Below are 6000 nucleotides of genomic sequence, written 5' to 3' on the forward strand. Positions count from 1 at the left end.
GGTAGAAAGCCAAGTGGTTTTCAAAAAAACAGCAATACATTGGGTTCCTGTTTGCAAAAAAGGAATTGTTTTCACTACTGTCATCCCCTTCACATCTTTGCCACTGACGTTTTCTATCATTTCACATAAATATACCATTCAGCTAAGAGATGAAGCATGTTCCTTAAACTGATAACATCAGGGGACAATTAGTTTCTCTAATGTGGTTTGGAAAGGGCTTGAAGTCATCTGTAAATAGATTCAAATAAGCATTATTGTGTCAACAAAGGTTTCACTGGGTACAAAAGGTGCCTATCACCTTGGTATCCTAGCCCCAATCGCGTCAAATTAAAATCAACAGAAAGTCTGTGTGCAGAACAGCATCTTTCCATTTAAAAATATCTTGAAAAATAATCAGAAGAGTAGGGCTGGAAAAGACCTCAAGAGGTCATCTAGTCCATCCCCACTCACAAAGGCAGGATTAAATATACCTAAACCATCCCTGACAGGTGTTTGTCTAACCTGTTCTTTAGAACCAGCAATGACCAGGATTCCATAACCTCTCTAGGTAACTTGTTCCAGTGCTTATCTGTCCTTATAGTTTGAAAGATTTTCCTAATATCTAACTTAAACTTCCCTTGCTGCAAACTTCGCTGATTACTTCCTTGCTGGTTTCTTTAAAGCTGGGTAAGTATCCATGACATAGACCCAGTAGAATAGCAGCTCCTGATTCGGATGGGCTGCAGTAACAATAGGTCATACCGGCCATATCACTTGGCTTACAAGCTTGCTTCCCCATCCTGGTCCCAAGCATTCCTTTGACTATTTACTCAGTCGCTTGTAAATTAATCCTCAGATACCAGGAACCAAAAAGTCAGACAAGATAGCACAGTGGCTTAATGCACAGGACAGTCAGAAAATCTGAGTTCTCTCTTTCCCAGTTCCCCATCAGCTGTCTAATCTCTACCTCAGCTTCTTATGGGAATATTTCCATGCCCCATAGGCATGGAGCAATTTATGCATGTTTCTAGAGCACGCCGGGATCATCCAATTGAAGGCATTATGGAAATCCCAAATGCTACATATTTTTTTACTATGCTGAAGCCCGAGAAGCCTCTTGAGAAGGCAGCACAAAGGATTCAGACAGCAAGTTTGTGAGTAGCTGATTTAAAGGGTACTATCTGAAAAGAGTTAAGAAACACCTGCATTAGAACCAATCACAAAGGTGCGACTGCTGGTCTGCCTATTCACTGACTGATGAATGTGCGATTCCCTCAGTGTGCAGAAAAGAACTGGAACTAGTTCTCATCCCAGAACACTGTCAAATCAGCAAGAACTACTAATTAACTGATAAAAACAGACATCTGAAAAAGCTTTTTTCTTTACACAAAGCCAAGCACTGAGCTGCTGCAGCCCTATAGCATTCCGTTTTCCAAGCGCTCTAAACCTCACCCACAAAAGAACCTTCTCAAAGCCACAAAAAACACACAAGGTACAGAATCGTCAGAACCTCTCTCACCACAAAGAGAAATTAGGGCCCCGATCCTATCAATTGCTGAGCACCTCTAACTAAGCACCCTGTACTACACAGACTTCAGTGGGATCAGCAAGCACTCAGCATCTCACAGGATGAGGCCCTTAATCTCCATGAGCCATATTCAGTTTCCTAATTCATAGGACCTTCCTCTCATTGTGAACCAGTCCCTACCTATCATTTTGCTTGAAATAGATGCTTGAATACATTATCCATGTGCCCATGGGGGTGGGCAACAGCTTGCTTAGCACATGGCAGCACGTATGTCAATAACAATGGACTGTAATATCTGAACAACGTTCATCACCACATGGGTTTTCCTTGAGCACTTTTATGCTTATTGAATGAGTTGTTATAGCTAGTGAATAATCATCACTGACAAATGCCTGAAGCAACTTCAATATTTCCTTTTTTTTTTATTTTATATACACACACACACACCTAAATGTGTCTAAAGCAATCAAGATTGATCAAAATACAAGTGGCTTGTTTCAATACAAATTATTTGGCTCCTGAGATCATCATCAAATTAACCTGAAGATCAAATTAACCAGTGATTGAATGAAGTGGAAGGCTGGGTAATCACAGATTACTGATCCAGCAGCAGGGAAACAAGGATGCAATCACATTGTACCCATCTGTGTCAGTCCCTCCACACATTCTACATTCCCACTAATGTTAGCCTCCCTTCCCCCGCCCTCTAAAGAAAGACTCAAGTCTGCTGCAGGGCTCACAGCAAATAAACCGGGTATGTCTTGATGGGGAAAATGTGCATTCTTTTTAATCATATTAGCTCACCGTGATAGCTTGCATTTTAACAGGGCTTTTCTAACAAGTCCAAAGCTGTGTTAGGCAGACACATTTCAGCCTGAGAGGGGGCAGCTTAAGCAATTTTGAATATATTAAGAAAGCCCTGTTAAGGGCTTCTCTACACAGGAAAGGTTTTTTGGTATAACCCCAGGTGTGCATTTCAATCAGTCTGGTGATATTAGTATAACTGTGCCATGTAGACTCACTTATTCTGGTATAAGAGTGCTTTTTGTCAGTTTCAACTCTTGCTTTGGAAGGGGGTTGAGATAAACCAAAAAAAAAAAAATAACACCATCTCTCTTATACTAGAATATAGTATATTGAGGGGATAAGGAGGTGTTATATCAGTTTAGCTGTAACAGTGTAACCAATGAAACTTTCCCATGTAGACAAGCCCCAAAATGCAGGCTATCACCTGCCACATTGAGCTAACTAAACTCAGTTAACAAGACTGAGAAATACCCATCCCCCTTTCTGTTCATCAAGACAGGGCCCCAGGAAGCTTTGCCCTTCACCACCCACTCCAAACAAACTAGAGTATATAAAGATCTATCAGTGATAAGTCTCTGATGTTTATATTTTTAAAAGGTGAATTCAACATTTAGAGTCCATGAGCTGTCTATTTTAGGAGGTTTCTGTTCACTTTCTAGAAGAGGATTGAGAATCACTTCCTCCCTCTATATTTTGTTGGAGGGTTTGTTTGTTTTTTAAATGGCTGTATCTCCACATTTCTGTAAATATTTGCACAGCTGCTTTCATACCATTGAAAATAAACATTTAAACTAAAAAGATAAAGTTTGAGAAAGGGAATATTTTTAAGACCTTCAATGTGGGGACTAGGAAGTGAGGTTTTTTACCCACGAAAGCTTATGCCCAAATAAACCTGCTAGTCTTTAAGGTGCCACCGGACTCTTTGTTGTTAAGGTAGAGACTGATCATGAGTGCTCCTGTCCCTTTCTGGGCACTACTAAAATACTTCATACCAATGTAAGCTCATTAATACTTTTTCAACTAACATGGCAAGTCTACATATAGGCACTTCAAGACCTCACCCGCCTCCACTTGGACAAATACAATACAAGGCACTTGTGTTAAATAATTCAGTTACATAGATAAACAATAAAGGGAAAGGGAAATTTAGTTGGAAGTGAGGAAACTGTGCATTTCAAATGAGAGCTGAAAGAAGAGAGAGCAGATCAAGCAAATAGATACCAAAAGGCTGTTCCAACCAGCTGAAGTTGCACATACAATCTTGCAGAGAAGGCTCTTGCATGAATGCAGGAGACTAGACTAGATAACCCCTTGAGGTCTCTTCCAGTTCTGCAATTCTATGAGGACACTATAATCAGTGGGGTCATACCAGGGTAGTTAAAACTGTACAACTTGTGTGTCTAGTCAAGGCCTAAGTGTTTCAAAAGAACAGGGAAGAAGCACTCAGCAGCTCCCAACTGAAGCTGGGCACTGCTGGATGTGCAGCATGATTGAAAAACGGGCTACTTAGTTAAGTGCTGAAATACTAATTTAGAGTTTAGGCACCCGTGTCTTTCCCGTTTTTCCATATTGACTTTAAACAACCCGATGAGGTTCTCTCCCTTCCTCGGACTGAGGAACTTGGAAAGTGAGGCACCACTGCCCAAAAATTTGCCAACACCACAAATTCTCTCCCTCCACCTCCTTGTTCCAAGGCGTTATTTACTATAAAAGAGGTTATCATGTTAGAAAGGGAAGGCTGAAGCTCACTGGTTTACAGAAGCAGCATATTCCATCCCTCAAAAGCCACGAACATCCAACTTGCCACAACAGCCAGGGGATAACCCATCTCCTCATGCAGTGCAGTGAAAAGCAGTGGGTTAGGGCAACATGAGAGGGGCTTTGGTCCCCACACCCCTTTGGTCTTTGGATTTTGTCTTGGTATGGAGTTAGATATTATGCATTAAGTAAAGAAAGTCCTGGAGATAAAAGGCAGCTAGGGAAGAGAAGGGCAGGGGGGTGAAGTGGGGAAGACAGAAAAGGTGTCTGCGTGTGAAACAAGCAACAAGCAAGGTGGGAGAATCACAGCAGAGAGTGGAGGAGCTGTTGGGATGCTTGGGGCAGGGAAGAGAGGCAAAAGGGGGCAGAGGAGAGCCAGCCCCAGACAAAAGGGGGTAAACGGAGATCAAGGGGGGCAGCCCCAGGCAAAAAGAGGCTGAGGGACAGGGGCTGATCATAAAATGGGGACGGGGGGCAGGAGGCTGAGGGGCCAGGCCATAGGATGGGGAAGGGTCTCAGAGGACTGAGGGAGTGGGAGCCAGACCCAGGCTGTGGGTTGGGGAAGGGTCGGGAGGGTGTGTGGAGCTAGCCCCAGGTGGTGGGAAGGGGAAGGGGGGGGCAGAGGGGTGGGGGGGGCATAGGATGGGGAAGGGTCGGGGGGCAGAGGGAGGATGGGGAGGGTCTCAGGGGGCAGAGGGAGGGGATGGGGAAGGGTCGCGGGGTGGATGGGGAGGGTCTCAGGGGGCAGAGAGGGTCTCGGGGAGCAGAGGGACTGGGCCGTAGGATGGGGAAGGTCTCGGGGGCAGAGGAGGGGGCTATGAGGGGTGAGGAGGGTCTCGGGGGCAGAGGGGGGTGAGGGAGGGTCTCGGGGGCAGAGGGGCCGGGCCGTAGGACGGGGAAGGTCTCAGGGGGCAGAGGGAGAGGGGTGGGGTGAGGGAGGGTCTCGGGGGCAGAGGGGCCGGGCCGTAGGACGGGGGAAGGTCTCGGGGGCAGAGGAGGGGGCTATGGGGGTGAGGGAGGGTCTCGGGAGGGGCAGAGGGGCCGGGCCGTAGGACGGGGAAGGTCTCGGGGGCAGAGGAGGGGCTATGGGGGTGAGGAGGGTCTCGGGGGCAGAGGGGCCGGGCCGTAGGACGGGGAAGGTCTCGGGGGCAGAGGGAGGGGCTATGGGGTGAGGGAGGGTCTCGGGGGCAGAGGGCGGGTAGGAGGGGGAAGGGTCTCGGGGGCAGAGGAGGGTCTCGGGGGCAGAGGAGGGGACTATGGGGGCAGAAGGAGGAGGAGGCTCTCGGGGGAGCCGGGGGAGGGGGAGGGGGAAGGGTCCCGGGGGCACCCGGCCACCCCCAGCCAGCAGGGGCGCGGGGCGGCATCGCCTCACCTGGCTGGGTCCCGCCCCGGCTCCAACCTGCCCCGCGGCAGCCCCCGGCTCCGAGTGCGCTCGGCGCGTGCCCGGAAGCCCGGCACGCTGCGGGCCGGGGAGGGGCGCGCGGGGCATGCCGGGACTCGTAGTCCCTGGGGCGGGGGGGCAGCGTGAGGGGGCGGGGATATTATGGGATATTAACTTGGGGGGATTCGTGCTGTGAGTAGGCGCGGGTTGGAGGGCTGTGGGTGGGGGGGTTTGGGGGGGTGGCTGGGGTGGTTTGGGGAGCGATGGGGTTGGTGGCTGGAGTGGTTTGGGGTTGGGGAGCGGTGGGGTGGTGGCTGGGGTGGTTTGGGAGCAGGGGTTGGGGCGGTGGCTGGGGTGGTTTGGGGTTGGGGAGTGGAGGGCGGTTTGGGGAGCGGTGGGGGTGGGGTTGGGGTGGTGGCTGGGGTGGGTTGGGGAGCGGTGGGTGGGGTAATTTGGGGTTGGAGTTGGGGTAGTTTGGAAGGCTGGGTGCTGGAGGAATTTGGAGACTAATAAGCGTACTTGGTGGTAGTGAGGTTGGGATACTTTA

General features: G+C 49.1%; 1 protein-coding gene across 2 annotated transcripts in view; it reads right to left on the bottom strand.

Moving 5' to 3' along the window:
• PHACTR4 (phosphatase and actin regulator 4) overlaps nucleotides 1–5575 on the bottom strand; it is a 92731-nt gene extending 87156 nt beyond the window's left edge. Inside the window, exon 1 of one of the 2 annotated variants that reach the window (XM_039511766.1) lies at nucleotides 5445–5575. The gene's annotated coding sequence lies outside the window, so the exon portion shown is untranslated. Of the gene's footprint in view, nucleotides 1–4063; nucleotides 4084–5444 lie in introns of those variants that run through there. The other variant, XM_039511768.1, reaches the window with a different exon arrangement.
• Nucleotides 5576–6000: the final 425 nt, after the last annotated feature.

Source organism: Mauremys reevesii, linkage group 23, assembly GCF_016161935.1.
Source record: "Mauremys reevesii isolate NIE-2019 linkage group 23, ASM1616193v1, whole genome shotgun sequence".
NCBI lineage: Eukaryota > Metazoa > Chordata > Testudines > Geoemydidae > Mauremys > Mauremys reevesii.